The sequence below is a fragment of the Pongo pygmaeus genome, chromosome 19 (genome assembly GCF_028885625.2).
Source record: "Pongo pygmaeus isolate AG05252 chromosome 19, NHGRI_mPonPyg2-v2.0_pri, whole genome shotgun sequence".
In the NCBI taxonomy this organism is placed as follows: domain Eukaryota; kingdom Metazoa; phylum Chordata; class Mammalia; order Primates; family Hominidae; genus Pongo; species Pongo pygmaeus.
The window spans coordinates 55,453,740-55,480,000 of record NC_072392.2 but is presented as its reverse complement, the minus strand read 5'-3'; the positions used below and the strand labels follow the sequence as shown (position 1 = coordinate 55,480,000).

At 40.9% G+C, this 26,261-nt stretch overlaps 1 protein-coding gene across 1 annotated transcript in view; it reads right to left on the bottom strand.

Moving 5' to 3' along the window:
- Window positions 1–26,261, bottom strand: part of LOC129017019 (gametogenetin-binding protein 2-like) — a 102,745-nt gene that overhangs the window by 12,641 nt on the left and 63,843 nt on the right.

Sequence of the window (26,261 nt, the reverse complement as noted above, 5' to 3'; positions counted from 1 at the left end):
CTGAGCGTGGTGGTGGACACCTATAATCCCAGCTACTTGGGAGGCTGAGACAGGAGAATGGCTTGAACTTGGGAGGAGGAGGTTGCAGTGAGCCAAGATCGCACCACTGCACTCCAGCCTGGGCAACAGAGTGAGACTCTATCACAAAACAAAAGAAAAAAATTTTTTTCATTAAGAGTTTAGATAAAGGAAAAAACTCCATTTAAATGTTTATGTGAAGAAAACCATAATGGATTACATGGCGCAACAACAGTTTCAAAAAATTAAAACCAATTTGTAAACATTAATCATCAGTTACTTATATGCCCTTAAAAAATGATCTATATGCTCCTAGTGTCACATAAGACACGTTAATCTAGGAGTCTACTTCACGCAGACTTTTTGCAACCAACACGCATTCCTTTGTTTCTTCATCACTGTGGAGAAGAGGTGGTACATACAAAAGGTTCTTGATATAACCCTATAAAGAGATTATCACATGGTGTGTTATCTGGGAATTTAAATGGTCACAATTCCAAGATACGTCAATGCTATCAACTGTAAAAAAAAATAAATTTGACCTATAATGGGGGGGGCCAGCTGGGGGTAGGGGAGAAAGAGGCAAACTGTGTATCCTGGAACTTTGTAGCTGGAAAAAAATTACCAGCAGCAGCAGCCTGATCAAAACTGCAACTTCTTGCCCACCTGGACAACCCAGCTCTCTTTTCTAGAAATTAGCATCTATGCTCAATTTCTAAGAATGGAATGGTGCCTAGGGACTCATGTTTGCCTAGGTGAAAACACCTTCTAAATCCAGGTGCTTACACCAGAATGGCTCTCCTGGAAATTTAGGACTGAGACATTGAGTCAGTTACCTGTAGGGTAACCTGTAGAATCAGAGATTTCTCAAATTTGACCTGTCTTATTTTGATACCATGTTGCCCAGCAATGTAACCTCCCCTTAAGTATCAGTTTTTGTAAAATCTCCTAATCAATTTCTTATCAGATTATATTATATAAATACCTATCATCTAGAGTACTCCAGAAGCCAAATGAACATTAAAAAAATATATACTGAGATAGGGTCAGGCATAGCGGCTGAGTGTAATCCCAGCATTTTGGGAGGCTGAGGTGGAAGGATAACTTGAGGCCAGGAGTTGACGACCAGCCTGGGCTATACAGCAAGACGCTGTCTCTCTACCAATTCTACCAATATTTTAAAAAAAAACTGGGTGTGGCGGTGGCACCTGTATTCCTAGCAACTTGGGAGGCTGAGGTGGGAGGACTGATTGCTTGAGGCCAGGAGTTTGAGGCTATTGTGAGCCATAATTGTCCACTGCACTCCACCCTGGGGTGATGGACTAAGACTCTGTTTCTAAATAAATAAATATTACAAAAAGAAAAGCACTGAGATAGGCAATGTTGGTAAGTGAGTTTATAGATTTTAATCTCATGAACAATTTTAAGTTAGCTACTATACACTCCCATTTCCAAAAGTTTAGATTGGAATGTTTGCTGCCTTTGGTAGCTAAGAGAAAAGAAATAACAATGAGAGGTATTGTAGTGCCATTCTTCCACAGTCTTTATCAAATAAATAGGCCTTTGAGTCTTAGAATTGTTGAGATCAAGAAAGCAAATAATATATAAAGTTGACAAGCACAAAGGATACAAAGAGGCCAGGCATGGTGGCTCACGCTTGTAATTCCAACACTTTGGGAGGCCAGGGCAGGGGGGTTGTCTGAATCCAGGAGTTCAAGACCAGCCTAGGAAACATAGTGAGATCCCATCTCTACAAAAAATAAAAACAAAGGTAGCCAGACATCATGGTGCAAGCCTGTAGTCCCAGCTACTCAGGAGGCTGAGGTGGGAGGATCGCTTGAGGCTGGGAGGTCGAAGCTACAGTGAGCTGTAATTGCACCACTGCACTCCAGCCTGGGGAACAGTGAGACCATGTTGGAAAAAAGGAAGAGGGGAGGGGAAGGGGAGGAGGGACCACAAGAAACAAATATAATGAAGAACCGTTTACTATTCCTGAGAAAAAGAGAATAGCAAGTGTGAGAGAATGTGTAACTAGGGTTGGGGAGAAGGGGCTGGAGAGAGAGAGCACACAAAGACAACAGAGAGAAGTCAAATAGGAAATTTCAAAATGAGAATCAGCTGATGAATCAAAAAAAGCAAAAGAATTTTTTTACAGTTAGAATTGCAAGATTTAGCTTTCCAAAATGATTCAATTCTCCAGAAAAGAAAAATTAATTTAAGCACTCATCTAAGTAACTAGTATAAAGTGTCAAGCAAAAATAAACATTTATTAGACATAGACAAATGCAAATATATTCAATGCTTTCGTACAAATGTGAATATCTGGGGCCTTATTATCATCTTGTTAATATATGCCAGTGAACAATGTGTAGACACAAGACTTGTTTTACAAAGAGGGTAATATGTTCCATGAACATAAGCCAGGTATTTAAAACTTAGTGTCTATCTCTTCTTTCTAAGAAATGTTTCAATTAACTCACTGTGTGTGTGTGTGTGTGTGTGTGTGTGTGTGTGTGTGTGTGTTCTATCTCATGTGGTGGTGATGAGCCTAGTACTTATATTCTTGAAATGGAAATCCCATTCTGATATTTCTTCCTCCCTCTTCTCTGTCACATTAAACTGATAACCAGGCTGGTCAGCTGAAGCTCTTATATATTACCGAATGTCTCTGCCCCGTTGTTCCTACTACTTCAGATCCTCATTCCAGTGTCTGGGACACTGTCAGAGTCTGAATAGATTCTAGGTCTCTTGTCTCTTCTATCTTCCATCTCCCAATCCTCCTTCCCCCGATCCATTAGAATGACAGACCTAAGCATATCCTTTCTGAACATAAAAACCCTTCAATAGGGATAAACTTTAGGCTCCTTAACATGATGCATGAGGAGCTTGAACATCTGATCTTTGACAGTCCCTCTCAGCATTCTGCCTAGTGCATTCAGGGCCCTAACAATACCATCCCTTTCCCTGCCAGCATCCCAAATCCCTCCCCCTGCTCACCACTCTCCTTGTTATTTCCCACTTCAAAGCTTTTGCTCCTTCAATCTGTAAAATTAACAGTCACTCATGTGCTCCTTCCCTTCTCCTCTCTTCACAGCCAGCACCTGGAGGTTTCTTACTCTTAGGAAAAACTGCGACCTTTTTAAGATACCTCCTCCCTCTTTCCTCAGTCCTGTTAAAGGTTAGGTGGACATTCACTGTACCTCGAAAATCCTTGCACGTATTACTGTTTAACAATCACCGATTGATGCACGTCTATCCACCATACAGACCTGGTACATGTAAGAGGACATGCCAGAAATGAGGACAAGATGAATGGGCAGATAGATGAAACGTTTAGCTTCCCTATTTACCTGAAACCTCATTTTTGGGAGTCCTAAAACCCATAAAGAATATTTAGTGCTTTCAAAAATGTCTTTTACTTGGCCAGGCACAGTGGCTTACACCTGTAATCCCAGCATTTTGGGAGACTAAGGCTGCGGGATCACTTGAGGTCAGGAGTTCGAGCCCAGCCTGGCCAACATAGCAAAACCCCATTTCTACTAAAAATATGAAAACTAGCCAGGCATGGTGGTCCCGCCTATAATCCCAGCTACTCAGGAGGCTGAGGCATGACTAGAATTGCTTAAACCTGGGAGGCAGAGAGGGTGCACTGGGTCAAGATCACACCACTGCACTCCAATCTGAGTGATGGAGTGAGAATCTGCCTTAAAAAAAAAAAATTAGCTGGGTGTGGTAGTGGATGCCTGTAATCCCAGCTACTTGGGGGGCTGAGGCAGGAGAATCTCTTGAACCTGGGAGGCGGAGGTTGCAGTAAGCTGAGATCTCAGCACTGCACTCCAGCCTGGGCAACAGAACGAGACTCCAACTCAAAAAAAAAAAAAAAAAAAGTCCTGGCCAGGCGCGGTGGCTCACGCCTATAATCCAAACACTTTGGGAGGCCAAGGAGGGCGGATCATGAGGTCAGGACATCAAGACCATCCTGGCCTGTAGTCCCAGCTACTTGGGAGGTTGAGGCAGGAAAATCACTTGAAGCTGGGGAGGTGGAGATTGCAGTGAGCTGAGATCGAGCCACTGCACTCCAGCCTGGGCCACAGAGCGAGACTCCATCTCAAAAAAAAAAAAAAAATCTTTTACACAGACACTGAATATACTGATGAAAACTTAACTGCTATCCACTACTATTACTTTTGGAAAAAAATAAGGGGGAGACAGGTTAGCAATTTCTAAGACTTCCATTAGGTTTAATCTTACAATTAGATGATATCATGTTTTTTGATGTTTTTGTTTGTTTCTTTGGCCTATCATCCTTCCTATACTTATAAACACTCTACTTCAGGGCTATCCAATAAAGAAGGACTATTTAAAAAATACATCTATATATATACATATATATATATATATACACACACACACATCTACATATGATATACTCATCATCTGCTAACTACTGTCTATGGAAACTGTAGCTTTCTAAAATGAATGCTTCCTTGACTCTGAAGAATACAAGCTTCTACCCCAAAAAAGTTCACAAATCCCTTTGTTGCCACAATCTTCACATTTCTGAAAACTTATTAAAATATAATTTTAACAAAACATGTCAGTGAAATGATGAGTTAACACGTTACAGAAGAAAATATTAGCAGTCAAAAATATAAAAATAGGATACAATGATTTAAATTGCACAAAAACTGGCCACTGGCCAGGGATGCTGGCTCACAACTGTAATCCCGGCACTTTCAGAGGCTGAGATAGGAGGATTCTTTGAGACCAAGAGTTAGAGACCACCCTGGGCAACATAGGGAGATCCTGTCTCTATAAAACATAAATAGACCAGGTGCACTGGCTCACACCTGTAATCCCAGAACTTTGGGAGGCAGCCAAGGCGGGCGATCACTTGAGGCCAGGAGTTCAAGCCCAGCCTGATCAATGTGGCGAAAACCTGTCTCTACCAGAAATACAAAAAAAACTAGCCAGGAGTGGTGATGCATGCCTGTAATCCCAGCTACTTGGGAGGCCGAGGCATGAGAATTGCTTAAACCCAGGAGGTAGAGGTTGCAGTGAGCCAAGAGTGAACCACTGCACTCCAGCCTGGGTGACAGAGCAAGACTCTGTCTCAAAAAAAACAAAAACAAAAACAAAAACAACCAAACAAACAAATAAGTAAATAAAAGGAAGTTAAGCTATGAGGACACAAAGGGATCAGAATGATACGCAATGAACTTTGGGGACTTGGGGGAAAGGATGGGAATTGGGTGAGAGATAGAAGACTACACACTGGGCACAGTGTACACTGCTTGGGTGATGGGTACACCAAAATCTCAGTAATCACCACTAAAGAACTTAGTCATGTAACCAAACACCACCTGTTCCCCAAAAACCTACTGAAATAAAGAAAGAAAGAAATATTTTTAAAACTGGCCATTATGTATTTAACGACATGTAGAAAATTTAACAGTTTCATTACAGTGAATTCTCTGCTATTTAGATATACAATAAAGATATTCTAGTAAATTTTTCTCCCAGTACTCACAAAATTTCATTTTTTTCTAAATTCCACAATGTTCTAGCCACATAGGAGTATTTCTTATTCTCTGAACATGCCTACCTACCACCTCTTCCCTTTGCACCTGCTACCCTAGGTTACGTCACTTTCTCTGTCTGGAATTTTTAGTTGACCGTTTTCTGCAAAGGTCAAATGCCTAATTATTCTGCAAAGCCCTAGAAGCTCTTTGTTTGTATGCCTTACTCAATTCCTGAGACAAGAATAATCTCTCATTATTTACCCATAATACTCCATTCAGCCTTATTATTATGTAATATATATTTTAATTTTCATACATTTATTGACTTGTCTTCCTACTTGAGGAGGGGAACCCCCTATTTTATTTATCCTTGAATTCCTGGTGTCTAACACAATGCTTGATACAAAGTAGGTCCATAGTAAATGCCCAGTAAATAAATGTTCCCAAACTTATCCTTTATTACCTACCATCCATTAAGGACTGATGTCTTCAAGCCCATTTTTCCAATCATTCCTGTCATTTCAGAATTGCAAGCCCCATTATTATGCATAAAGAATATATATGAACAAAACCTTATTATTAACGTTTTTTATTTTTTTGAAACAGGGTCTCACTCTGTTACCTAGGCTGGAGTACAGTCACACAATCATAGCTCACTGCAGCCTTGACCTCCCAGGCTCAAGTGATCCTCCCACCTCAGCCTCTCGAGTAATTTGGAAGGGACTACAGGTGAGCACCACCATGCCCAGCTAATTGTTTTTCTTTTTTGCAGCGATGGGGTCTCAGAATGTTGCCCAGGCTGGTCTGGTACTCCTGGGCTCAAGCAATCCTCTCACTTCAACCTCCCAAAGTACTGAAATTCTAGGTGTGAGCCACCACACCCGGTCCATTAACTTTCTTTCTTTTTTGTTTTGTGTTTCTTTGCTTGCTGTTCTTTTTCGAGACAGGGTCTTGCTCTGTTGCCCAGGTGGGGGTGCAGAGCACAGTCACGGTTCACTGCAGCCTCGACCTCTGGGCTCAAGGGACCCTCCCACCGCAGCCGCTTGAGTAGTTGGGACGACAGACACGTGTGCCTCCCCACACCTGGCTAAATTTATTCTTTTTTGTAGACACAGGGTCTCGCTTGTTGTCCAGGCTGGACTCAAACTTCTGGGCTCAAGCGACACTCCTGCCTGGGCGTCCCCAAGTGCTAGGACCACAGGCATGAGCCACTGAGCCTATTCTAACACTAAGTAGAACAAAACAAATCATCAACAACAAAAATCCGACAAACATAAGGCAATCGCATATAAGAAAAGCTATAAAGGAAAGAAATAGAAAGAAGAAAAAAGTAAACTTGATAAACAGATACACCATGCTTCTGGAATATTGTAAAAATATATTCATCCCTAAAACAGTATTTCACTGTAACTCTAATATAGTCTAAATTGTGCTCTTATTAGTCCTAATGTTCATCTAGAAAAATACATGACAATATTTGTCTTACCATATACTAAAATGTATATAAAGCCATAATAATTTAAAATAGTGTCGCACCAGGATAAAAATAGACACACCAATGGAACACATAAAAAGTCCAGAAACATACTCAAGTATTCAAGAATTTAGTAATGACTCAAACAATATTTCAAATCACAATGGAAAACATACATTATTCAGCAATAGTGTTGAAAAAGTTGACTAACCAGGTGGGAGGGGAAAGTTGGGCACGTATCTTACCATATTCTAAAATTAATTCTAGGCTAATAAAATATTTCTATCTAAATAATCCCTTCTTTGGTCTACCCTCGCTCCTTTTCTACTTCAACACTTTAGTCTTAAAGCCATGAGATGGGGCTGGGCATGGTGGCTCATGCCCGTAATCCTAGCACTTTGAGAGGCCAGAGGAGGCAGTTCACTTGAGCTCAGGAATTCAAGACCATCCTGGGCAACACGATGAAACCTCAACTCTATGAAAAATACAAAAAACTTAGCCGGGTGTGATGGGTGCACCTGTAGTCCCACCTACTTAGAGGGCTAACGTGGAAGGACTGCTTGAGCGCAAGAGGTCGAGGCTGCAAGTGAGCCAAAACTGCACCACTGCACTCCAGCCTGAGTGACAAAATGAGACCCTGTCTCAAAAAAAAAAAAAAAAGCCATGAGGTGGGTTCAAGCATAGTAATTATCCATGCTGGGGAGGAGGGGGCAGTCCAATACTAGCATAAGAGCCTGAGTAAGGTTGGCTCCCCTAAGGGGTTGGGGATAGGGGTGGGGACAATCTCAGAGCAAGGTGAAAAGATCAACCAAAGTGGAAGCAGTGAACTGAACCTGAATATCAAATCCCAAGAGGGGTGAAAAGGACTGGCATGCAGGAAAGTAGCAGCAACCCTGAACTGGGTTAGAACAGCAACTGCGTTAGGTGGAGCAGCAACAGAAGGTATGTCAAAACAGGAGAGACTGATCAAGTAAGTAAACTATTAAAAATAGTAAGAGTCAGGTTTCTGTCTGAGAATCATAAATATGGGGGAAAAAATTAAAATGAACGCTGTTTTGTTGGGTTGGATTTGGAGAAGTTAATATGAGCATATGGAGTTCAATATATAGAGATGGATACAGTAATAGAGACGTGAGTGTGTATGTATATTCACATAATGAATCAAATTCACAGTTTGTTTTCTCTTTTTTTGAGACAGAGTCTCATTCTGTCACCCAGGCTGGAGTGCAGTGGCACAATCTCAGTTCACTGAAACCTCCGACTCCCAGGTTCAAGCGATTCTCCTGTCTCAGCTTCCCGAGTAGCTGGGATTACAGGCGTCCACCACCATGCCCAGCTAATACATATATATATTTTTTTGAGATGGAGTCTTGCTCTGTCGCCCAGGCTGGAGTGCAGTGGCGCAATCTTGGCTCACAGCAACCTCCGCCTCCAAGGTTCAAGCAATTCTCCTGCCTCAGCCTCCTGAGTAGCTGGGATTACAGGTGCCCGCTACCACACCTGACTAATTTTTGTATTTTTTAGTAGAGACGGGGTTTTGCCATCTTGGCCAGGCTGGTCTTGAACTCCTGACCTCATGATCCACCTGCTTCGGCCTCCTAACGTGTTGGGACTAGAGGTGTGAGCCACTGGGCCCAGCCAAGTTTTTTTTTTTTTTTTTTGAGGCAGAATCTCACTCTGTCATTCAGGCTGGAGTGAAGTGGCGTGATATTGGCTCACTGCACCCTCTCTGCCTACAGGGCTCAAGTGATTCTCATCATGCCTCAGCCTCCCAAGCAGCTGGGATTACAGGCATGCCCCACCATGCCCGGCTAATTTTTGTATTTTTAGTAGAGACGGGGTTTCATTAGCCAGGCTGGTTTCGAACTCTGGACCTCAAGTCATCCCACAGGCCTCGGCCTCCTAAAGTGCTAGGATTACAGGTGTGAGCCATCGTGCCTGGCCCACAGTTTTCTACATAGATATAAAAACAATATAAGATGTGAATTTATAGAAATATGTATCTCTGTAGGAATACACACACACACACACACAATTTCCTAGCCATGCTGGCTGAGAGTAGCAATAACCCACACCTAGCACCCACTTTGGCTTCTAAATATTATTCTCACCTAAAAGGAATCAAGGCTCCTCAGAGAAATGGTGATTTCAGAACTACAGCAGGAATAATACAAGATGAGCCTAGATTATACTGTTGTGTCAGAAGTAGAGAAATGCTTCTCTGAAATGATAGGTCAAAAGACACAGAAGCCGGCTTAAAGAGGTCCCACCAGGCAAACCTGAGACAGTATGTACATCAAAATAAATGACATTAGTGGAATATGATCCATTAAAATAAATTAGCATAAGTCCATACTAATACAAATAATCAGGGAATAAAGAAAGCTTCACCTTACAGTGGAACGTCAACTGATGAATGTGAAAGAAAAGGTGAAATTAGAAAATCACTACTTGCCATCAATCCTAGTCATAAATTAGGTCAAGAAACATTAATGAATGCTAAAATTAGTGAGGAAAAGGCGCAAGGAACAAGATGTTTATATGCGAAGTACTTCCCCCACAAAATCCATACTGACTATAAAGAGAAAAACGTTTAACCTCACAGTGGAGAAACCTGACAGACACACCTTAACCAAGTGGTCAAGGAAAAGCTGAAATCATGTACCACCTGACAGGATGCAAACAAAAAACACAGAATCACATATGCGATACTCCTGCTAAAAACATAACTGTATTTAATCATGATGAAACATCAGGCAAATCCAAATAGGGGGTCATTCTACAAAATAATTGGCCTGTAATATTCAGAAGTATCAAAGTTATGAAACTCAGGGAAAGACTGAGTTACTATTTGAGTTTTTTTTTTTTTTTTTTGAGACGGAGTCTCGCTCTGTCCCCCAGGCTGGAGTGCAGTGGCGCGATCTCGGCTCACTGCAAGCTCCGCCTCCCGGGTTCACGCCATTCTCCTGCCTCAGCCTCCCGAGTAGCTGGGACTAGAGACGCCCACCAACACACCCGGCTAATTTTTTGTATTTTTTAGTAGAGACGGGGTTTCACTGTGTTAGCCAGGATGGTCTCGACCTCCCGACCTCGTGATCCGCCCGTCTCGGCCTCCCAAAGTGCTGAGATTACAGGCGTGAGCCACCGCTCCCGGCCACTATTTGAGATTTAAAAAGACCAAAGAGGACTGGGCGTGGTGGCTCAGACCTGTAATGCCAACAGTTTGGGAGGCTGAGGCAGGCAGATCACTTGAGGCCAGGAGTTCGAGACCAGCCGGGCCAACATGGCAAGAGCCTGTCTTTACTAAAAGCACAAAAAAATTAGCTGGACATGGTGGTGCACACCTGTAATCCCAGCTACTCGGGAGACTGAGGCACGAGAATCACTTGAACCCAGGAGGTGGAGGCTGCAGTGAGCCGAGATTGCGCCAATGCACTCCAGCCTGGGTGACAGAGCGAGACTCTGTACAAAAAGAAAAAGAAAAAGAAATAAAAAGACCAAAGAGTCAAAATGCAGTCTGTGATCCTTTTGCTATAAAGAATATGTCTACAAAAACATGAATGGGTTCCAAAGATCAGACAGTAATAATGCATCACTGTTAATTTCCTTATTTTGATGGTATATGGTATATTCCCAGGAGAATATCCTTCTTTATGGGAAATTCTGAAGTATTCAGGGGTGACAGCATATTATATTGGTAAGTTACTCTCAAATGGTTTAGGGAAGGAAGAGTTCTTTTGTACTATTCCTGAAACCTGTTTGTAAGTTTTAATGCTTTTAAAATTAAAAAGAAAAACAAGGTTTTTAAAATTGAACTTCCAAAGCACTAAAAAAAAATGTGCATTAATATAAAGATTTTCTTTGCACAGCATCAAAGGCAGAAACAATAAAGAGCATTTGCGTAAATTACCTCAAAAATGTAAACTTCTGCATTAGAAAAAAATTAACCTGCTAGAATCCCAATAACAAAAACTATGAAGATGTAATAAAATTAAACACCGAACGTTAAACTATGGGGAAAAACACACACGGCAAATACACAAGACAAAAGAATATGATCTCTAATATAAAACACTTTGTAAAAAAAAATTATAATATTAAAATAAAGAGATAGGGAAGGTCAATTAACATACATGAATAATCTTCAAAAAAAAAACTTTAAAAAACTAACCTTACCAGTACTCAAAGAAACTCATTCAAACATTTAATATTTTTTTACTAGAAAGGATAGCAAAGATTTTGTTAAGGGTAACACAGTGTACCTAACATAATATAGGGTTATGAGCAATCTCACATACAGCTAATACAGTGTAAGTTCTAGAGGACAATTTCACACAATGTATTTCTTGAAGCTTCCAAAATGTTCACACGCTTTTACACAGATGCTAGCAGTGTATACTACATGCCAGACACCAAACTAGGCCCTTCAACCACAAAGGGCTGCTTAATTAAATTTATTTAAATTAAATTAAATTAAATTAAATTAAATGAGTTTGTTGAATCTCATGATATTCTGTATTACAGACTAAGTATCTATTAAAAATACAGCAGAAACACAATTTATTGACACACAAAAGATGCTGTGTAATTTTCAAAAGCAAACAAAAAATATAAGCAAAACGATTCAACTTTTTTGTAAGCATATAATATAAGCAAAGATACACAGAAAAAACCCCATCTCTACTAAAATATAGAAAAATTAGTCGGGCGTGTTAGTGGGCACCTGTAATCCCAGCTACTCAGGAGGCTAAGGCAGGAGAATTGCTTGAACCCAGGAGGCAGAAGTTGCTGTGAGCCGAGATCGTGCCCCTGCATTCCAGCCTGGGTGACAGAGTGAGACTCTGTCTCAAAAAAAAAAAAAAAAAAAAAAGTAAAATAAAATAAAATAAATATTAATTACATAATAAAAATTTTTTTGCACAAAAACATTTAAAATCTTAAAGCTGACTGCAATTTCTTCCACGGTTGGAATATGTACCTTCAATTAAGTGGTAAAATTGTATTTAAAGGCACGTTGGGTAATGGTGAAACCTAAAATGCAGAGGAGAATAAAACAATAACATACTAAATGAAGAAAAATATACAGGAAAAAAGCAAACATTAATTTTTTTTTAAGGCCAACAATAAAAGCCGTATCTTGGGGTACAAATAACTTTGGGGGGGAACAAGTAACATTCTAACATAGGACTGTTTTTCAAAAAAGAACGTATGATAACATTGTAATGAACATTATGCAAAATAATAATTAATTCAAATTTAACAGACTGTTGATACCTGAAAGAGCAAAAGAGGTCAGTAATTCATAAAGGGCCAATCTGTAAGGATTAAAATATCCTGTAAATCATAGAATACTAAATACCTAGGTTACTATGAAAGGTAACACAATTTTGCTTGCTTTGTACTCCTGTGACTTTAGTAACATATTAATAACATTTTAAGAACTGTAGTTTGGCATAGTAATTTTTTTTCCACATCTCCCTCAATTTGATGGAGACTTATAATTTTTTTTTTTTTTTTTTTTTGAGACAGAGTCTCGCTCTGTTGCCCAGGCTGGAGTGCAGTGGTGCGATGGTTCACACCATTCTCCTGCCTCAGCCTCCCGAGTAGCTGGCATGACAGGTGCCCACCACCACGCCCAGCTAATTTTTGTATTTTTAGTAGAGACGGGGTTTCACCGTATTACCCAGGTTGGGGATATCTATAATTTTAAAAACACAAAAACTTCCCTTCTACTTCCTAGCAGTGATATTCAAACAGTAATAAAATAATATCCATTGTACCTTATTACAATGATCATCCGGAACAGACTGTAAAACAATTGGTTCCATTGTGGAAACACTGGCAAATTGTACCTCTGGAATATACAGGGCACGCACCTCATGGGCCCAACCTAAAAATAAATAAATAAATGTCATCTTTTTGGTTTTATCAAAAGCAAATTAACATCATTAACTTCCTTAACAGATCCCTTCAATGTCTATTGAAACAAGTGCACAACAAGGAGGACATTAACAAATGCTCATTGCTGTCTTACTTCCATTGCTTGAGAATACTCAAACCACTCCTAAAAAAAGCATTGTTAATCATTTCCTCAGTTATGATGTACAGTAACATAAATAAAGGGAAACATTTACAAATTCAGATGTTGGCACTAACACTTCTTATACAGGCAGACTAAATATTCAGATCAACACTACTAATGAGAACCACTATAAAAGGAGTTTTTAAAAGTTTAATACTTATGATAAAATTTAATAATCTTAATCATTTTAAATGTCAACATGAAATTATTTTTATCTTAGTGTCAATATTTTTAATATTAGTAATAATCATTTCACTATTTCAATTTGAAATGTTTTAAATTTGATATTAAATATATATATTTTTTGAGATGGAGTTGCGCTCTTGTTGCCCAGGCTGGAGTGCAGTGGCGCGATCTCGGCTCACTGCAACCTCCGCCTCCCGGGTTCAAGCAACTCTCCTGCCTCAGTCTCCCGACTGAAGGTATTAAAGAGCTGATGTGATAGTGAGGAGTTTCTGGGCTAAAACTGGAAAAGAACGTAAGTCCTGGGTACAGTTTTCGGCCACTTTTGCCCAGGGAACATTTGCCTATTTCAGAGAAAGTGGTGGTGAGGATGAAGGGTACATTTTTCTTTTTTTTTCTTTTTTGAGACAGAGTTTCACTCTTGTTGCCCAGGCTGGAGTGCAATGGCGTGATCTCGGCTCACCGCAACCTCCACCTCCCAGGTTCAAGCAATTCGGCTGCCTCAGCCTTCCGAGTAGCTGGGATTACAGGCATGCGCCACCACACCCGGCTAATTTTGTATTTTTAGTAGGGGTGGGGTTTCTCCATGTTGGTCAGGCTGGTCTTGAACTCCCGACCTCAGGTGATCCGCCCACCTCAGCCTCGCAAAGTGCTGAGATTACAGGCGTGAGCCACCGCGCCCAGCCTGAAGGGTCCTTAAAACTCAGAGGCCTAACAGTACAGGGATGTACATTCACAAACAACCAAGAGAAAAAGGGAACAAGTAAACCCCTCTGCTCCTTTCAGATCCAACACTGAAGGGCAAACCAGGGGTAAAAATACACTAAAAGTGCATAGACCCTCAAAGAGACTACACCAGGGCTCTGACCATCTCAAACTCTGAAATTTGACGAAGGTAATCCGAAATTACAACCCCCAAGGCACCAAGCAGATGCAAATATACATCCTCTCTAAAAGAAAATAGTATCTTGGCTACAAGTAATTTCTACCCTTTTTTTTTGAGACAAAGCCTTGGTCTGTCACCCAGGCTGGACTGCACCGGCGTGATCTTGGCTCACTGCAACTTCCTCCTTCCAGTTCAAGCAATTCCCCTGCCTCAGCCTCCCAAGTAGCCGGGATTACAGTGCCCACCACCACACCTGGCTAAATTTTGTATTTTTAGTAGAGACGGGGTTTCACTATGTTGACCAGGCTGGTCTTGAACTCCTGACCTCAAGTGATCCGCCAGTCTCAGCCTCCCAAAGTGGTGGGAATATAGACATGAGCCACCATACCCAGCCTAAAATTTCTTAATTACATATAATTTCCAGCACAATAAGTACCAAACACATGACAGACAAGACAATATAAATGAAAATAAGGAGAAACAAGAAAATCAAAACAAATCAGTATTTTGGAGTTACCAAATAAAGATTTTAAAATAAATATGCTTACTATGATCAAGTACACACAAGACAAAATTCTAAATTGATGCAAAGAACTGAAAACTATAACAATAAATTAAAATTCCAGAAGTAAAGCAGAAATTTAGAAATCAGCCGGGCACAGTGGCTCACACCTGTAAGCCCAGTACTTTGTTCGGAAGGCTGAGGCGGATCGCTTGAGACCAGGAGTTCAAGACCACCCTAGGCAACCAAGTGAGACCACATCTCTACAAAAAAAAAAATGAGCCAGGTGCGGCGGCATGCACCTATAGTCCCAGCTACTGAGGAGGCTGAGGCGGGACGATTGCTTGAGCCCAGGAGTTGGAGGTTGCTGTGAACAGTAATTGTGCCACTGCAATCCAGCCTGGGTGATAGAGACTCTATCTCAAGAAAAAAAAAATTCAATGGGTGGGATTAACAACGGTTTAGACATGGATGAAAAGAAAATTAGTAGGAACACAACAGGTCAGAAGAAGAAATCCAGAATGTTAGCACAAAACACAAAAGTAAGAAATACAAAAAATGGAATAAGACACATGAAAAATGTAATAGGCAGGCAGGTCTAACACACATGTAATCAGAGTCTCAGAGAAATATGAGAGAGAAAATGGCATGAAAGCAGTATCTGAATTGGTAACACCTAAAAATTTTCCAGAACAGAAGACCCAAAGCCACTGACTGAAGAACCACTATAAATCAGAGTAAATAAAGAAATACACCAAGGAACATTGATAAAACTACAGAAATCTAAGGGAAAGAAATGAAAATCTTAAAAACAAAAGGCAAGTCATGAAACGAAAAGCTAGATAACTAAATAAAGCCAGAAAACATTTTTAAAAAGATTTCCATTAAAAGGAACACCAAACAATTTTCCTTGAGTAATAGGAAAATGATTCCAGAAGGAAGCTCAGAACTGAAGAAAAATATAAAGAGCAATAAACATGTAGGTACATTTAATATATAATGCACATATAAAACAATAATGCCTTCACACTCATTTACAATACAAATGACCACTTACATTAAATATTAAAACACTGGTACGGTCTGTGGATGTATGTAGCTTTCCTATAAAACTACAGCAAAATACATGGCCGAATAGGAACAGCTCCGGTCTACAGCTCCCAGTGTGAGCGACGCAGAAGACAGGTGATTTCTGCATTTCCATCTGAGGTACCGTGTTCATCTCACTAGGGAGTGCCAGACAGTGGGCGCAGGTCAGTGGGTGAGCGCACCGTGCGCCAGCCGAAGCAGGGGCGAGGCATTGCCTCACTCGGGAAGTGCAAGGGGTCAGGGAGTTCCCTTTCCAGGGGTGACAGACGGCACCTGGAAAATCGGGCCACTCCCACCCGAATACTGTGCTTTTCCGACGGGCTTAGGAAACGGTGCCCCAGGAGAGTATAGCCCGCACCTGGCTCAGAGGGTCCTACGCCCACGGAGTCTCGCTGATTGCTAGCACAGCAGTCTGAGATCAAACAGCAAGTCGGCAACGAGGCTGGGGGAGGGGTGCCCGCCATTGCCCAGGCTCGCTTACATAAACAAAGCAGCCTGGAAGCTTGAACTGGGTGGAGCCCACCACAGCTCAAGGAGGCCTGCCTGCCTCTGTAGGCTCCACCTCTGGGGGCAGGGCACAGACAAACAAAAAGACAGCAGTAACCTCTGCAGACTTAAATGTCCCTGTCTGACAGCTGTGAGGAGAGCAGTGGTTCTCCCAGCACGCAGCTGGAGATCTGAGAACGGGCTGACTGCCTCCTCAAGTGGGTTCCTGACCCCTGACCCCCGAGCAGCCTAACTGGGAGGCACCCCCCAGCAGGGGCAGACTGACACCTCACACGGCCGGCCAGGTACTCCAACAGACCTGCAGCTGAGGGTTCTGTCTGTTAGAAGGAAAACTAACAGAAAGGACATCCACACCAAAAACCCATCTGTACATCACCATCATCAAAGACGAAAAGTAGATAAAACCACAAAGATGGGGAAAAAACAGAGCAGAAAAACTGGAAACTCTAAAAAGCAGAGTACCTCTCCTCCTCCAAAGGAACGCAGTTCCTCACCAGCAACGGAACAAAGCTGGACGGAGAATGACTTTGACGAGCTGAGAGAAGAAGGCTTCAGATGATCAAATTACTCCGAGCTACGGGAGGATATTCAAACCAAAGGCAAAGAAGTTGAAAACTTTGAAAAAAATTTAGAAGAATGTATAACTAGAATAACCAATACAGAGAAGTGCTTAAAGGAGCTGATGGAGCTGAAAACCAAGGCTCGAGAACTACGTGAAGAATGCAGAAGCCTCAGGAGCTGATGCGATCAAATGGAAGAAAGGGTGTCAGCCCTGGAAGATGAAATGAATGAAATGAAGTGAGAAGGGAAGTTTAGAGAAAAAAGAATAAAAAGAAACGAGCAAAGCCTCCAAGAAATGTGGGACTATGTGAAAAGACCAAATCTACGTCTGATTGGTGTACCTGAAAGTGACGGGGAGAATGGAAACAAGTTGGAAAACACTCTGCAGGATATTATCCAGGAGAACTTCCCCAATCTAGCAAGGCAGGCCAACATTCAGATTCAGGAAATACAGAGAACGCCACAAAGATACTCCTCGAGAAGAGCAACTCCAAGACACATAATTGTCAGATTCACCAAAGTTGAAATGAAGGAAAAAATGTTAAGGGCAGCCAGAGAGAAAGGTCGGGTTACCATCAAAGGGAAGCCCATCAGACTAACAGCGGATCTCTTGGCAGAAACCCTACAAGCCAGAAGAGAGTGGGGGCCAATATTCAACATTCTTAAAGAAAAGAATTTTCAACCCAGAATTTCATATCCTGCCAAACTAAGCTTCATAAGTGAAGGAGAAATAAAATACTTTACAGACAAGCAAATGCTGAGAGATTTTGTCACCACCAGGCCTGCCCTAAAAGAGCTCCTGAAGGAAGCGCTAAACATGGAAAGGCACAACCGGTACCAGCCACTGCAAAATCATACCGAAATGTAAAGACCATCGAGACTAGGAAGAGACTGCATCAACTAACGAGCAAAATATGCAGCTAACATCATAATGACAGGATCAGATTCACACATAACAATATTAACTTTAAATGTAAATGGACTAAATGCTCCAATTAAAAGACACAGACTGGCAAATTGGATAAAGACTCAAGACCCATCAGTGTGCTGTATTCAGGAAACCCATCTCACGTGCAGAGACACACATAGGCTCAAAATAAAAGGATGGAGGAAGATCTACCAAGCAAATGGAAAACAAAAAAAGGCAGGGGTTGCAATCCTAGTCTCTGATAAAACAGACTTTAAACCAACAAAGATCAAAAGAGACAAAGAAGGCCATTACATAATGGTAAAGGGATTAATTCAACAAGAAGAGCTAACTATCCTAAATATATATGCACCCAATACAGGAGCACCCAGATTCATAAAGCAAGTCCTCAGTGACCTACAAAGAGACTTAGACTCCCACACATTAATAATGGGAGACTTTAACACCCCACTGTCAACATTAGACAGATCAACGAGACAGAAAGCCAACAAGGATACCCAGGAATTGAACTCAGCTCTGCACCAAGCGGACCTAATAGACATCTACAGAACTCTCCACCCCAAATCAACAGAATATACATTTTTTTCAGCACCACACCACACCTATTCCAAAATTGACCATATACTTGGAAGTAAAGCTCTCCTCAATAAATGCAAAAGAACAGAAATTGTAACAAACTGTCTCTCAGATCACAGTGCAATCAAGCTAGAACTCAGGATTAAGAATCTCACTCAAAACCGCTCAACTACATGGAAACTGAACAACCTGCTCCTGAATGACTACTGGGTACATAACGAAATGAAGGCAGAAATAAAGATGTTCTTTGAAACCAACGAGAACCAAGACACAACATACCAGAATCTCTGGGATGCATTCAAAGCAGTGTGTAGAGGGAAATTTATAGCACTAAATGCCCACAAGAGAAAGCAGGAAAGATCCAAAATTGACACCCTAACATCACAATTAAAAGAACTAGAAAAGCAAGAGCAAACACATTCAAAAGCTAGCAGAAGGCAAGAAATAACTAAAATCAGAGCAGAACTGAAGGAAATAGAGACACAAAAAACCCTTCAAAAAATAAATGAATCCAGGAGCTGGTTTTTTGAAAGGATCAACAAAATTGATAGACCGCTAGCAAGATTAATAAAGAAAAAAAAAGAGAGAAGAATCAAATAGATGCAATAAAAAATGATAAAGGGGATATCACCACCGATCCCACAGAAATACAAACTACCATCAGAGAATATTACAAACACCTCTATGCAAATAAACTAGAAAATCTAGAAGAAATGGATAAATTCCTCAACACATACACCCTCCCAAGACTAAACCAGGAAGAAGTTGAATCTCTGAATAGACCAATAACAGGAGCTGAAATTGTGGCAATAATCAATAGCTTACCAACCAAAAAAAGTCCAGGACCAGATGGGTTCACAGCCGAATTCTACCAGAGGTACAAGGAGGAACTGGTACCATTCCTTCTGAAACTATTCCAATCAATAGAAAAAGAGGGAATCCTCCCTAACTCATTTTATGAGGCCAGCATCATCCTGATACCAAAGCCTGGCAGAGACACAACAAAAAAAGAGAATTTTAGACCAATATCCTTGATGAACATTGATGCAAAAATCCTCAATAAAATACTGGCAAACAGAATCCAGCAGCACATCAAAAAGCTTATCCACCATGATCAAGTGGGCTTCATCCCTGGGATGCAAGGCTGGTTCAATATATGCAAATCAATAAATGTAATCCAGCATATAAACAGAACCAAAGACAAAAACCACATGATTATCTCAATAGATGCAGAAAAGGCCTTTGACAAAATTCAACAACCCTTCATGCTAAAAACTCTCAATAAATTAGGAATTGATGGGACGTATCTCAAAATAATAAGAGCTATTTATGACAAACCCACAGCCAATATCATACTGAATGGGCAAAAACTGGAAGCATTCCCTTTGAAAACTGGCACAAGACAGGGATGCCCTCTCTCACCACTTCTATTCAACATAGTGTTGGAAGTTCTGGCCAGGGCAATTAGGCAGGAGAAGGAAATCAAGGGTATTCAATTAGGAAAAGAGGAAGTCAAATTGTCCCTGTTTGCAGATGACATGATAGTATATCTAGAAAACCCCATTGTCTCAGCCCAAAATCTCCTTAAGCTGATAAGCAACTTCAGCAAAGTCTCAGGATACAAAATCAATGTGCAAAAATCACAAGCATTCTTATACATCAATAACAGACAAACAGCCAAATCATGAGTGAACTCCCATTCACAATTGCTTCAAAGAGAATAAAATACCTAGGAATCCAACTTACAAGGGATGTGAAAGACCTCTTCAAGGAGAACTACAAACCACTGCTCAAGGAAATAAAAGAGGATACAAACAAATGGAAGAACATTCCATGCTCATGGGTAGGAAGAATCAATATCATGAAAATGGCCATCCTTCCCAAGGTAATTTACAGATTCAATGCCATCCCCATCAAGCTACCAATGACTTTCTTCACAGAATTGGAAAAAACTACTTTAAAGTTCATATGGAACCAAAAAAGAGCCCGCATCGCCAAGTCAATCCTAAGCCAAAAGAACAAAGCTGGAGGCATCACACTACCTGACTTCAAACTATACTACAAGGCTACAGTAACCAAAACAGCATGGTACTGGTACCAAAACAGAGATATAGATCAATGGAACAGAACAGAGCCCTCAGAAATAATGCCACATATCTACAAGTATCTGATCTTTGACAAACCTGACAAAAACAAGAAATGGGGAAAGGATTCCCTATTTAATAAATGGTGCTGGGAAAACTGGCTAGCCATATGTAGAAAGCTGAAACTGGATCCCTTCCTTACACCTTATACAAAAATCAATTCAAGATGGATTAAAGACTTAAATGTTAGACCTAAAACCATAAAAACCCTAGAAGAAAACCTAGGCATTACCATTCAGGACATAGGCATGGGCAAGGACTTCATGTCTAAAACACCAAAAGCAATGGCAACAAAAGCCAAAATTGACAAATGGGATCTAATTAAACTAAAGAGCTTCTGCACAGCAAAGGAAACTACCATCAGAGTGAACAGGCAACCTACAAAATGGGAGAAGATTTTCACAACCTACTCATCTGACAAAGGGCTAATATCCAGAATCTACAATGAACTCCAACAAATTTACAAGAAAAAAACAAACAACCCCATCAAAAAGTGGGCGAAGGACATGAACAGACACTTCTCAAAAGAAGACATTTATGCAGCCAAAAAACACATGAAAAAATGCTCACCATCACTGGCCATCAGAGAAATGCAAATCAAAACCACAATGAGATACCATCTCACACCAGTTAGAATGGCAATCATTAAAAAGTCAGGAAACAACAGGTGCTGGAGAGGATGTGGAGAAATAGGAACACTTTTACACTGTTGGTGGGACTGTAAACTAGTTCAACCCTTGTGGAAGTCAGTGTGGCGATTCCTCAGGGATCTAGAACTAGAAATTCCATTCGACTCAGCCATCCCATTACTGGGTATATACCCAAAGGACTATAAATCATGCTGCTATAAAGACACATGCACACGTATGTTTATTGCCGCATTATTCACAATAGCAAAGACTTGGAACCAACCCAAATGTCCAACAATGATAGACTGGATTAAGAAAATGTGGCACATATACACCATGGAATACTATGCAGCCATAAAAAACGATGAGTTCACGTCCTTTGTAGGGACATGGATGAAATTGGAAATCATCATTCTCAGTAAACTATCGCAAGAACAAAAAACCAAACACCGCATATTCTCACTCATAGGTGGGAATTGAACAATGAGAACACATGGACACAGGAAGGGAACATCACACTTCGGGGACTGTTGTGGGGTGGGGGGAGGGGGGAGGGGTAGCATTGGGAGATATACCTAATGCTAGATGACAAGTTGGTGGGTGCAGCGCACCAGCATGGCACATGTATACATATGTAACTTACCTGCACATTGCGCACATGTACCATAAAACCTAAAGTATAATAATAATAATAATAATAATAATAATAATAAAAGAAAAAAAAAAAACTACAGCAAAGACTGGAAAAGGAACAGGTAAAAGAAGTCTATATGGTTTCATTCTGCATTTCGTGTTAAGTGGTACACACAGGCCGGGTGCGGTGGTTCACGCCTGTTATTCCAACACTTTGGATAGCCAACGCGGGAAGATCACTCGAGGTCAGGAGTTTCAGACCAGCCTGGCCAATATAGCGAAACCATGTCTCTACTAAAAATACAAAAATTAGTTGAGTGTGCTGGTATATGCCTGTAGTCCCAGCCACTCAGGAGGCTGAGGCAGAAGGACTGCTTGAACCCCGGAGGTGGAGGTTGCAGTGAGCCGAGATAGTGCCACTGCAGTCCAGCCTGGGCGACACAGCAAGACTCCATCTCGAAAAAAAGAAAAAGAAAATTATAATCCCCACAGCAACCACTATATAGATAAATATAAATATATATATAGGAAGAGATATGGCCAAAAAGGCAACTTAAGGCAATTGAATATAATTAATTAAATTTAAATGCAATACTAACTAGTTGCATTGTTAAACTGATTAAAATACAGCACTAAAAAATCATCACAAAAAGAATAGAAGAGAAATAAGAAATAAGAGGGAAAATCAATGTTAAGAACAAACAGAAGACTTCTACTTCTGTCCAAGATAGACTAAGATAGTCAAGAGAAAGTCACGAGGGAAACTGGAAAATGTCTTGAAACGAATGGCCACAAATATGAAATTTATCAAAACTTGAGATGTAGGCTGGGGACAGTGGCTCACGCCTGTTAATCGCTTGAGCTCAGGAATTCGAGACCAGCCTCGTCAGCAAGGTGAAACCCTGTCTCTACAACAAATACAAAAACATTAGCCGGATAAGGAGGCATGCATCCGAAGTCCCAGCTACTTGAGGGGCTGAGGTAGGAGGATCGCTTGAACCCAGGAGATCGAGGCTTCAGTGAACCGAGATCACACCACTGCCCTCCAGCCTGGGTGACAAACTGAGACCCTGTCCCAAAACAACAACAATGGCAAAAACAAAAACAAAAACAAAAACAAAATACAACTTGTGGGATTCAATAAAAGCAATAGAGAGGAACTTACAGCATATATATTTTCATTAGAAAAGAATATCTAAGGCCGGGCGCAGTGGCTCACGCCTGTAATCCCAGAACTTTGGGAGGCTGAGGCGGGCAGATCACGAGGTCAGGAGATCCAGACCATCCTGGCTAACATGGTGAAACCCTGTCTCTACTAAAAATACAAAAAATTAGCCGGGCGAGGTGGCGGGCGCCTGTAGTCTCAGCTACGTGGGAGGGAGGCTGAGGCAGGAGAATGGCTTGAACCCGGGAGGCAGAGCTTGCAGTGAGCCGAGATCGTGCCACTGCACTCCAGCCTGGGCAACAGCGAGACTCCATCTCGAGAAAAAGAAAAAAAAAGAATATCTAAAATAAAAGACCTAAGATTCTACCTTCATAAGTTAGAAAAGAAGAGGGAAATATAACACATAGTAAATGGTAGGAAGGAAATAAGAAAGAGCAGAAGTCTAACACAATAGAAAACAGGGAGATGGCATAAAAAATTAACAAAGCCCCAAACTGTCTTTAAAAAGGTCAGCGAAACTGAATAATTCTATTTGGACTGGTCAAAAAAATAAAAATAAAAACAAAGAAAAAACCAGAACACAAATCACCAACATCTGGCCGGGTGTGGTGGCTCACGCCTGTAATCCCAACACTTTGGGAGGCTGCGGTGGGTGGATCACCTGAGGTCAGGAGTTCACGACCAGCCTGGCCAACATGGTGAAACCCCATCTCTACTAAAAATACAAAAAATTAGCCGGGCGTGGTGGCACGTGCCTGTAATCCCAGCTACTCAGGAGGCTGAGGCAGGAGAATCGCTTGAACCAGGGAGGCAGAGGTTGCAGTGAGCTGAGATCCCACCACTGCACTCCAGCCTGGGTAACAAGAGCAAGGCTCCATCTCAAAAAAAAAAAAAAAAATCACCAACATCAAGAATAACAATGGGGTAATCACTACCAATGCTAGCAAATTTAACAATAATAATAATAAAATACTATTGGCGGCCGGGCGCGGTGGCTGGCGCCTGTAATCCCAGCACTCTGGGAGGCCAAGGCGGATGGATCACCTGTGGTCAGGAGTTCAAGACCAGACTGGCCAACATGGTGAGATCCCCTCTCTATTAAAAATAAAAAAATTAGCTGGGCATGGTTGTGCCTGCCTATAATCCCAGCTACTCAGGAGGCTGAGGCAGAGAATCACTTGAACCTGGGAGGTAGAGTCTGCAGTGAGCCGAGAGCATGCCACTGTACTCCAGCTTGGGTGACAGAGCAAGACTCCATCTCAAAAAAAAAAATAAATAAATAAAAAAATAAAATAAAAAATAAAAAAAAAATAAATAAATGCTATTGGCAATGTTAGTCCAACAATTTCAGCAACTTATACAAAGTAGTCAAATTTCTTGGAAAAATAGAGCACACCAAAATTGACTTAAGTGTATACAAATAGGCCAGGCCCAAGGGCTCATGCCTGTAATCCCAACACTTTGGGAGGATGAGGCAGGAGGATAACTTGAGCCCAGATGTTCGAGACCAGCCTCAGCAACAAAGCAAGACTGCTTGTTTCTACAAAAAAATACAGAAAGAAAAAAATATTAGCCAGGCATGGTGTGCCTGTGGTCCCACCTATTCAGGAGGCTGAGGCAGGAGGATCACTTGAACCCAGGAGTTTGAAGCTATGACTACATCACTGCACTCTAGCCTGGGCAACAAAGTGATACACTGCTGTTAAAAAAAAAAAAAGAAAAAGAAAAAGAAAGAGAGAGAGAGGGAGGGAGGGAGGACAGAATAGAAAAAAGAAAAGAAAAGAGAAAAGAGGGAAAAAGGAATGTCCCTATCATTTTGCCAAAAAAAGAATTTATCAAAAATTTTCCCAGAAAAGTTTCAGTTTCTCACGAAGTTCTATATAGAATTCAAAGAAAAATAACATCAAATTTACACAAACTGTTTCATTTTAAGTGACTAGCATAATGCTCAACAAACATCTGACAAAACCACTATAATTCTTAAAGAAACAGAATGAAAGTACATGACAAAAATCAAATATATGTCAGGAGATGGACAAGTGAATTTACAGTATCCTAAGCGATTCAGAGGATTCAGAAAGAGGAAAAAACACATAGTAACATTAACTTTTTAAAAAGCTAATAGGATAGAATGGAACGAGTGGAACAAACCAGAATAGGAAAGACAAATACAAAACATTTAATAAGATGGAAGGTTTACACCAGGTGCAGCGGCTCATTCCTGTAATCCCAACACTCAAAGCTGAGGCAGGAAGATCACTTGAGCCCAGGACTACAAAGCTGCAGTGAGCTAGGATCCTGCTACTTGCACTCCAGCCTGAACAACAGAATGAAAACCTGTCACTTAAAAAAAAAACAAAACTTTGGAATAGTGAAGGCCTCTCTAAGTAATAACTCAAAATACAGATGTCATGAAAGATTAATAAATTGAACAAAATTAAAATCAAAAACTCATGCATGGTAAACATTTTTTTTAAAAAGCACAAGATAAATAAAGGCTAATCAGCTGGGCAAAAATCAGTCCAACTCATATCAAAACAGCATAATAATATATGAGGGGCTCCTTATGAATGCTCCAACACATCAAACTAAAAAGATCAACAACTGTGGCTGGGGACGGTGGCTCACGCCTGTAGTCCCACAACTTTGGGAGGCCCAGGTGGGTGGATCCCGTCTCTACCAAAAATTAAAAAATCAGCTGGGCATGGTGGCTTGCGCCTATAATCCCAGCTATTTGGGTGAGTGAGGCAGGAGAGTCCCTTGAACGGGGGAGGCAGAGGCTGCAGTGAGCCAAGATCAAGCCACTGCACTCCAGCCTACGTGACAAAGGGAGACCCTGTCTCAAAAAAAAAAAAAAGAAAAAAAGAAAAAGATCAACAACCAAGTCAAAAAGCAGACCACAGAAGAGAAAAAAACAAATTGCTCTTCAAACTATAAAAAGATGTCAACTTCACTAATATTAACAGAAATGCAAAACGACTGCTTGGATATACAAACTTTCATCTGTTAGATTAGCAAAGGTATAAAGAACAGCTGTTTTATTCATATATTGGTAAAACTGGGAACATATATGGGTAAAACTACAGGGAGAATAATTTGGGACTATCAAAATTAATTGCAAAACTCCTTTGACCCAATGTTTCCAAATCCTATAGATATACCTGTATACAAGCAAAATGACATATACACAAGAGTTAGTCATCGAAGTAGAACATCAGAAAGCACATCAACAACTGATTGATTAGATAACATGGTTAAAAAGGAAAAAAAAAGCTCTATACTGATAACAGGATAAATTGTTCATGCCGGGTATGGTGGCTCACGCCTGTAATCTCGTCACTTTGGAAGGCCGAGGCAGTAGG